Raw genomic sequence first — 10,696 nt, forward strand, 5'->3', positions numbered from 1 at the left:
GACTTGTGTGCTTGATTTGATAGGGTGAAGATTCCTCGTTTATTGAGAGGGTGGTGTATGTTCGCCCCCGATGATTCACTGAATCCCACGTCTGTGTTCGGGGCTTTGAATGAGCACCACGTATACAAGCACATGGGGCTCGTATTCTCGTGTATGTTGACATAACTTTGCATCGGACTCTGGTGTTGTTGCAAAGACTTAAGTACCCTTTATTGCTATTCTTCTCATAAAGTGATGGTTTGAGAAAATGACAAAAATGCCTTTCATTCAAAAAAGAAAAAACAAATAGTTCAAAAAAAGGACAAACATGTCCTCCATCCAGAAAGTCGAGGATGATGTTGACTCTTCAAAGTCTTCTTTTTCTGTTCAAAAAAAGGACAAACATGTTTTCTTCTTCTTTCTCCGTAAAACACTGTAAAACCCTTTCTCTCTCTAGAGAAGAAATCAAGGGAAACAAAGAGTTCTTCCTGGAGAAGGCCATGAACATCAACCCTCTCACTCTCTCTCTCCCTTCTCTCTACTTCTGTGCACATCCAACAGACGATCCTACATTGCTGCATCGTCATCTTATTCTTCTTCCTTCTTCGTAAAACACTGTAAAACCCTCTCTCTGTAGAGAAGAAATCAAGAGAGGTAAAGGGTTCCTCCTGGAGAAGGCCATGAACACCAACCCTCTCACTCTCTCTCCCTTCTCTCTCTACTTATGTGCCTGATTTAGAGTTTTTGCCCTTACAGGAGGGGGGTCCGGGGGCTCCCCCCCGGCGCGGATCCCGGTCAGCGGGCGGGGGTCCAGGGGGGGCCGCCCCTGGTGGGGGGCTCGGGGGGCAGCGCCCTCCGGACCAAATTTTTTTTGGGCCTTCCAACAATGATTTATAGTATTATCGGGCTTTCCTACAACAATTTGTAGTATTTGTAGTGTCTTCCGTAAATCGCGAAACGCTATAGCGATTTGTAGTGTCTTCCGCAAATCGCTATAGCGATTCACAAATCGCTATAGCGATTTGTAGTGTCTTCCGCAAATTAGGACCAACTTGTCAGAGTCATATCTCCCTAACTGGAGGTCATATTCCAAATCCGCGATTTGTAGTGTCTTCCGCAAATCGCTATAGCGATTTGTAGTGTCTTCCGCAAATTAGAACTAACTTGTCAGAGTCATATCTCCCTAATCGGAAGTCATATTCCAAATCCGTAAAAAGTGGTGTCTTCGTTATTGAGTCTAGTTTATTTCTGTAAATTTTCAGCAATTTCTATTGTCATTTCATTCCCCATTTTAACTTCAACGATACATTACAACCACAATCATCAAAAGAAAGATTGCCCAAGCTAAGAGTCACCGTTCTCGCCCTCCTCCTCGACAGCAACCCAGTCAGTGCAGTCGCGCTGAGGATGGCCAGCAGAAGCTCCACCACGTCGTCTTCTTCTCCCTAGCGAGGAGGTCTCAACGGAGCCGTCATTCCGGTGACGGGTGTTCATCTCGTTCCGGTGACGGGTGTTCTACGAAATGTAAATCCCCCCTTCTGTAAGGGCAAAAGGCCATGAACACGCTGGGAGGAGCCCTCAGACCCCCCTTCTGTAAGGGTAAAAGATCTGAATCAGACTCCATAACTTTTCAAGTTGAATGATGCTACCCACACTGGGAGGAGCTCTCAGACCCCCCTTTCTGTAAGGGTAAAAACTCTAAATCAGACTCCACAACTCTTCAAGTTGAATGATGCTACCCACGCTGGGAGGAGCCCCCAGACCCTTCTCCTGTAAGGGTAAAAACTTTGAATCAGGCTCCACAACAGTAAATGTGCAGGTCAGACGGTGCTTGATGGAGCAATGTATGATCTTCTAATGGATGTGCACAGAAGCAGAAATAGAAGGGAGAGAGAGAGTGTGAGAGTTGAATGATGCTACCCACGCTGGGATGAGCCTCCAAACCCTCCTCCTGTAAGGGTAAAAACTTTGAATCAGGCTCCACAACAGTCAATGTGCAGGTCAGTCGGTGCTTGATGGAGCAATGTATGATCTTCTAATGGATGTGCACAGAAGCAGAAATAGAAGGGAGAGAGAGAGAGTAAGAGGGTTGATGTTCATGGCCTCCTCCAGGGAAGATTTCTTTCTCGGATAATCCTGCAGTGCAGAGACTGGGTCTTAAATAATCATCTTCGGGGCACTTAAGTCTTTACAACCACTCCTTTTCAAGAACCGTCATTTTTTTTGCACCAATGGAGGAGAGGGTACTTAAGTCTTTGCAATCGCATCAAACTCCAACGCTAATTAATGCTGACAAACATGGGGATACGAGATGCACATGCTTACATACGTGGTGCTCTTTGGGACCCCCGATCATGAGATGTAGCTAACTGCCCTGTTCGGGGGGGGGACATATAACCTGCTTTGTCGTTTCCTGAGAGATCTTTCGTTGTTATCCATTCTTTTGCCATGTTCTTGATGTATGTGCACGTACGGCTCAGGGTGCTTTTCTTTTTTTATAATCAAGCTGGGGTTAGTCTGACCCCTACCATTTCATTGAATTAAAAAAGATACAAAATCACCCATTCATTAAAGGGTGCCAATCAGGGGGTGGTCCTTCCAAGAATGGTTAATACCACCCCTAACTAATCTAGCGAGATCTCTAACCAAAAAAATTAGATTTACATTGAGCAAAAATAACTATGACGGCAATACAACATGTCTGCAAGATGGGTGGGGATGCTCAAGTTGGACCCCCTTCCTTTTACAGTCCAGTGTAAGCCCCACCAGACAGGTCAACCCGCCCGCTTCTAACATTATGTTTCTGGTTAAGTTGGAGATTTCTAAAATCTTTTTCCAAGCCTGTCAGCATGTGTCTTTCAACTTCCCTTGCAAGGTAAAGCATCCTGCTTCTACCACATCACATATCTCATATGCCAACCATACTTATATATATGCTATGAATGCTTTACTTTAACGCATCTTTGAGGGAGGGGTGGATTCCATTGTCACATCAATCTCCATCTAGAGGCCATCGGGTGGCTTGAGTTTTCAAGGATTTGCAAAATTGAGTCCCTTACTCCATATATATAATTCATTGACCTTTTATCCAAGGGCTTTTGCCTTGGCCTCAAAGATCAATTCATTTCTCTCTTTCCATATCTTTCATACCACTACCTGAAAGGATATGTTTCAACTCTCTTTTTCTTGACTTTCCTACCTGTTTACTTATCTAAAGCGTCATTCACATTCTTGGCATTCTTCCATTTTGTCCCAAAGAAAGTGGCCACTCTCCTCCACACTTGTTTAACCCATGGGCAACGTAGGATACGTGGTCTCCATCCCCCTCTTTCTTTTTTTAAAATTCACACCTGCTTGAAAATTAAAATTCAAGCTTTTTCAGGCGAGATCGTATGATAAGTCTATTTTCTAAGGCAAATCTGAGATTGATAGCCGCTCTTGGCGGAGCTTTCTTATGCCAAACCTTTTTTAGAGTCTTATCTATTTTCTCTTTCTTCCTGATTGGGTTCAATGCACTCTTCATTGAGAACCTCTCCTTAGCCTTCCATAGGACTGCATCCTTCCTCTCAGGGAACCATTTCTGCTGCTCACCTCTCTCATGATTTGGGGTGGCAAACAGACTATGATATCTACAAGTTTTAGCTGCAGTCAAGAGTTTGTGTCGACCACTTGCTCAACGGTAATGTTACGCAAATCATCATACATGATCAGCTGGGAATTGAGAGGAAATCAATTTATAAGAGGGATCTTTGCCATCCATGGATCAAACCAGACTTGATGTCTCTGCCATCTCCTACCTCCCACTGAACTCTATCAATAAATGCCCCAGCTCCCCATCTGACTCCTCTCCATCCATGCAAAACCACTACATTGTTTTTGAGAACCCAAATCGATTATTTTTTCAAATATTTGACCTGCACCACTTCTACCCATAGGCTTTTACTATTGTGTCAGAGTTTCCAAGCAAGCTTAGCCAAGGCAGCTCTATTAATATCTTCTTTAGTTCTAATACCAAGACTTCATTCTAGCTTTGGCCTACCTACCTACTTCCAACTCATGGGATGATTGTGTCTGCATCCTTCTGACTCATGTCATAGAGAAACCTTCATATAATCATTTCCAGTTCCTTGGATATAGATGTTGGGAGGCAAAAGCTGCCCACCCAGAATATTGGATAAGATCCAAGGACTGATCAGATAAGAACAATTCTCACCACCAAGGCTAGGATTTTCTTGTGCCACCACTTCACTTGGGATTTGAACTTCTCTACTAACTTTGCACAAATTTTTTTTTTTTTAACTTCCCTTTGAATAGGGGAAGAATTTCTTGGATTGCCAACCCGTCTATTGCTGAATATGGGTTATCCTAAAGTGGGAAGGGTTGAAGGAAATGAAAATTGATTTCTCCTTACCAACCCAAAGACTCGACTGTTTCTCAAATTTCTCCATTAACAAGAGGAAATGCCTTATCGATTCTCTCTTATCCAGTAGAAAGAAAAATGCGTTATCCGCATAAAAGCTATGGTGTTAAGATAAACTGTTAATCTTAACCAGGATTACTCTTCTTTCCCTAGCTTACAGGTTCATCCATTTTGTCAATCTTTTCATAACCAGCAAGAATAAGTAGCCTGATGCTCCTGCCACTAGAGAAAAACTGATTGTCTTCCCCATTGATGATCACTGCAAACTGAGGGGTGCTGACACATTTCATGATTAGCTCAACCTACATCTGCTTAAATCCAAACTTTCGAAGAGTGTTGGCTTCATGATGTCATTGAGTCTTTTATCTCGTGTGCTAGGAGAATACTATCTTGGATTGACCTCCCTCTTAAAAAGGTCATCTAATTTCTGCTAATGATTTTATCAAGCACTCCTCTCATTCTGTTAACCATGATTTTAGTAATGACCTTCTAGACAAAGCTACCTAAGCTAATTGGTCTAAACTGACTGAACCTGCACGCTCTTTCCACCTTCATGATAATAACTATATTTGTGAGGTTGAGTCACTTTAGCAATTTTTTTCCTGTGCATAAGGGTTTGAAGCTCATCTCTAAGTTGCAATTCCTTAGATAATTGACAGTGATCTCCCCATATAATTCCAGATGGCTTATCTCCAAATCTTCTTTAATTTTCTTGATCATGTGTGGAATATGACCAACCTCTTGATATCCTTTGTATGAGTTGTGACTGGTATCAACTCCCACACACGATTCTTTGTTCACTTCATCTACCTCTTCTGTTGGCAAGGCTTGGCCATTTGGGTCTCCATCATCCTCATTCTTCTTGTCTTTTAGAACATCAGGCCAACATCTACCCCCTTTCCTCTTAGCATATGGGGTGAAGCCTCTTGTCAGATCCCCATTCTCTTTCCCATAATTTCCACTTTTTCCCCTTTTCAGCTAATACCCAGACTGGATTTGCTCTGGATCTAGGTCAGGTGGGCCTACCTTATCCATCACAATGAAGCTGGCAATACCAGGGAAACCAGGGATCAGAGTGGTGTTGTTTTATCTCAAGAAACATGCTAAGTAGTCCAATAACCATGGTCTACTATGCATGAACCACACCTTAGCTAGGTATTACGAGTTTAGATTCTAGTTGTTGCTCATGGTCCTCATAGTTCTCAAAATTTGATTAATTTTGGCTGCAAGGCAGCATCCTTTCTATGTCGCATGGATGCTCTAATTTAATCCTTCGGCCCTTTCTGATATCCGCCAAGAGAGGCTGGAGTTTCACTGGAAAACCACTTCTAGTTTGAGAACACTAGACGTCTTTGGTTTATGGAGCAATTGCAATGAACTGTTCATTGACACCTTGTTTTTCTGGAAGAGGCTCATGCATATTCTTTCTTTGTGTGAAAAAAGCATCCTCGGTATACAAGGTCCTATTAGTAACTTGACGCTTAACATTTCACCCATTTTATTGACAACATGGGCCATTTTTGTGTGAAATGGCTTTTCTTTCAAAGTGAAAACAAACATGCCATTTTTTTATGGGAAATGGTCAAAGAGAAATGACTTTCTCTTTGGCCTTTCGTTTCATGTGTAAGTGGGATTATAAAAGAGTTTTCCCACCATACTTTCTCACAAATGACCGTACTGTGCGACGAAAATGATGTGTATCTTGAAAATCCTATAATTTTTTAAAATCCACCCAATGTCCAAAATTGCAAATGTTCAGCTTTAAAAGTATCATTTTATCCTTCACATAGCAGACCTGAAGTTTGCGCAATGTATTAGTATGCTCCTCGGGTAACACACTTCTCACTAAAAGGTAGATTTGCATATTTTTTTGTGGACCATGCAAAGTTCACATAACTATATTTGCAAACCTCTTGTTAAACTTAAACCTCAGAATGCTGCAAATATTCTACTAAATTCGCATACATAGTATGGAATTCGCATAACCATATGCGAATTTCTAGTAATTGAAACCTATAGAAACTTCACAAATATTTCACTAAATTCGCATATATAGTTCGAAGATCACATAACCATATTTGTGATTTCTTTCACGGTTGAAACTTCGCAATCTAACTTTGCATAGATGGCGTGAAGTTTGCATAACCTAATTTGCGAACTTCGTGTAACTGAAACATCTCGAAACTTGTGAGATCCATATGAAAATAACTTGTATATATATATATATATATATATATATATATATATATATATATATATATATATATATATATATATTCCATTCATTAAAAAATATACCTGCTATTATAATCTTTTATTTGTTCTATTCATTAAAAAATAAACTTGCTCATGTAATCATTCATTCCCACTAAGATCTTTAGTACAAACTTCATGAAAATTATCATCATCTTACTCAGGTTTTGGCATTTACAAAGGCGGAGGGTTGGAATGTTGCACATGCCCATTGGGAGACATATAGACTCTTTATGTAATTGGAAGATGTACATCATGAATTCTGAAGCACCCTACTTGGGTTTGGTGGACTATATTGCATAGGGTCATTAATTGATAAAATAGAGAAAGACTTAACATCACGGGGTTCAATCTTTGGCTTTCAATGCCATTCAAATTACTATTTTTGTCCACAGACCCTCTCTTCTCTCAAGCAAATGATTGAGGTAAAGCCACAACCTCTACAATTTGACTCTTAAGCCAGTGAATCCAACGAATCTTGCAATCTAACTCAGAGCATGTACCTGCTCCACCAAGACTCATCTTCGAATTCCTTAGTCTTCTCAACATCCTCCCTTACACTCTCCACAATTGGGCCTTCTCCTTTGGCTGAGTACCATCAACATCATTCATCACCTCAACATCTCTACCTCATATCTTCTCCAAAATCTTTTTCACCTCAGTCATGACATCATTCTCTTATTATTTATCTGTTAACGATATGCTTATTGTCATTTTTAACAGCGAAAAAAAATCCTAAAATGTGAATTATCGCTTTTAAATATTGAAGCATAACATTTAATGCTAGTAGGGACATTCACAAAAATATGTGGAGGTTTGAATTTAATTCTTTAAAAATTTGCGAATATCATTTGCAATATTTGTGAATTTTCATGAGGTTTCAGTTACAAGAAGTTCACACAATGAGTTGTGTGAACTTCATTCTATATGTGCAAATTTTGTAATTAATCTTCAAGGAGATCTGCAAATATGGGAAAACTGGGCAAATAATATTTTATGAATTTCCTTAAAGTTCACACTAAGAAAAGAAGTTCACAACTTAGGTACTAACTTCGCAAATCATGTCATTGGGAATATATTCTTTATATGTAGATTTCTTAAGGAATTTATATATTTTCAATACATCGCAAATATTAGAGATGAATACAACATGAATTTTCTGCTTATTAGCATATTTCAGTATGAGCATTAAATGTGACCTTCATTGTATAAAAGACCGAATATCACACCTTCGACAATTTTCACATAAACTAGGATTTTTTGTTGTCTTTCACCAATGGTCCCCAATGTGCTCCCCTAACAACAATTTTTTATGATTATTTTTGGTGAAATATAGGCAGTGATGCATCGATGATGATTCATCATAGAAAGCCATCGACGACAAGTTTTTTTTTGGTAAGCACATCTTTAACGGTTGAACTAGTTATTATTTTTTTAAACAACAGCTTGAATCAATTATTTTTTTTTAAAGATTGGCATGAATTAGTTATTTTGTAGAAGAATTGTAAGGTTTTTGAGTTATCTTTGCATGTTCAATAGCCTAATCCATTTTTTATTTGATTAAATAATTTACTTTAAGTGTCTGTGTGATTATGCAACATCATTTCGTATCTTATATTATGCAACATAGTTCATACTTTGTAGTCAATTTTTTCAACGACAGTTAATAATGGCCTCTAAAAGGGTTAAAATATATTACCATACCTATCACACTAATTTAAGATTTATATTGGCCTTAAAAAACAATAGCTTTAATGAATTTGAAGTTTTGATGTCTTATAAAATCAGTTATGTGAAAGAGTTATTGAACCTTCAGTATAGTTATTCTCCAAACGTAAATAACTGAATAGATGTTTTAGACAATGATGATGTAGAATCGATGTTATTTAGTGGTGACATTTATTTAATTGCTTACAAAGCAGAAGCAGATGTCGTTGCTTGCAAAGCTGAATGCAATGTATAAGCAAGTTCAGTTTTTGAATGAATAAATAATTGTATGAGCAAGTTCATTTTTTAATGAATGAAATGAATGCAATGTATAAGTATGTTCATTTTCAGAACAAATACAATGTATAAGCATATTCTGTTTTTGGAAGAATAGAATGAATGCAATGTATGAATATGTTTATTTTTTAATGAATAGATGCAAATTTTTATTTTTGAATGAATGGAATGAATGCAATATATAATAAGGTTCATTTTTTAATGAATATAATGAATGCAACATATGAGCATGCTCATTTTTTAATGAATGCAGTATATGAGTATGCTCATTTTTTAATGAATGAAATAAATGTAATATATGAGCATATTCATTTTTTGAATGAGCAGAATGAATGCAATGTATGAGCAGATTCAATTTTAGAATGGATGAAATTAATGCAATGTATAAACAAATTTATTTTTTGAATAAATTGAATAAATGCAATATATGAGAATATTCATTTTTTGAATGAATGAATGAAATGAATGCAATTCTATGAGCATGTTCATTTTTGAATGAATGAAATGAATGCAATGTATAAGCATGTTCCGTTGAGATATTTCTAGGAGTGATGTTTAGACATTTGGATTTGTTGCATTTAATTGTCACAATTTTGATTTCTAGGATTTCAAAATTTTGAAGGACTTTGAGCTTTATATTCTTGAACAAAATTTGGAGCTACTTCCACATTGTGATCCATAGAAATGACCATGGGAATGACACTATTTTCATTATTGTCTTTGTTGCATTGATTTTGGAAATGAAAAATATTTTCATAAAAACACACATCTCTACTAGAAAATATTTCTTGTTTTTCAATATCATATATTTTGTAAGCAGCTTGACCATGGGAATAACCAACAAAAATACAATTTTTGAACCGTGCTATCAAACTTGTGTAAACAAAAACCTTGATGTGTTAGTACCAAGGTTTCTTATTATAAAGAACTTCAAAAGGAGTTTTTTCGAATAATGGTTTGGAGGGAAGACAATTTATGAGATAGGCAGAGGTAAGAACACACTCTCCCAAAAAATGTATGGGCAAATTGACTTGAAATCTAAGGGTACGAGCGATGTTGAGATCTTTGTGCTTACGTTCGAAGATGCCATTTTGTTATGGTGTTCCAACGTAACTTGTTGATGATTTATCCCTTTTCACTAAGATATGATTGCATTTCTTTTGAAAAAAATTCAGATCCATTATTAGATCTAATGCTTAAAACAAGAGAGTTAAATTGGTTATAAATCAAGGTGATAAAACTTTGAAGAATATTTTAAGTTTTTGACTTATATCGTATTAAATACACCCATGTGAAGCAACTACAGTCGTCAACAATAGTGAAAAAATAATGTGTCTCGAATAATGAGGGGGTTTGATATACTCTTTATATGTCACAGTGGATTAAATGAAACAGAACAAATGTGGATACTAAACTATTTTCTAAATAGAGATTGTGTTTGTTTGGAAAATAAATGATAATCAATCATCATAAAATTTATCAATGTTTCTGGTCTACTAATTGGATAAGTGTCCTAAGCAGGAATGTTATAAAGAAGAAAATGAGTTTAAAGAGGCATTAAGTGCAAAAATATCATCCATTTTGAGAAAATATAATTCATTATACAGTTAGCCTGCTAGAATCTTCGTCTTCGTGTGTGGGTTATGAAACCAACAACAATCGTTTTTAAAAACAACTTTATAGTTTAAATCTTGAATGAGTTTATTGACAGACTAAAGATTGAATCAGAAATTAAGGATACAAAATGTTCTTCAAAACGAGATTAAGAGAGATATTCACATTTCATACGTGGGACACACGAGTAGATGCTCCGTTTGGTAGACCAATAGGTGGACAATAAATTATATGTGGATTATGTAAACTTGACATATCGTTGGTCATGTGATGAGTAGGACCCCTATTTATGATCCAACGTTGGGAAAAAGATAAAAACACAGTTTGGGTAAAGAGATTACCTATCAAGTTAAATTGTGCATTACCTTGGTGCTTGCAACGGAGAGTTGCAGATCCATGATTGAATCATATTATTATATCATTGAA

This window comes from Nuphar pumila, chromosome 6 (genome assembly GCF_984573655.1).
Source record: "Nuphar pumila chromosome 6, dmNupPumi1.hap1.1, whole genome shotgun sequence".
In the NCBI taxonomy this organism is placed as follows: Eukaryota; Viridiplantae; Streptophyta; class Magnoliopsida; order Nymphaeales; family Nymphaeaceae; genus Nuphar; species Nuphar pumila.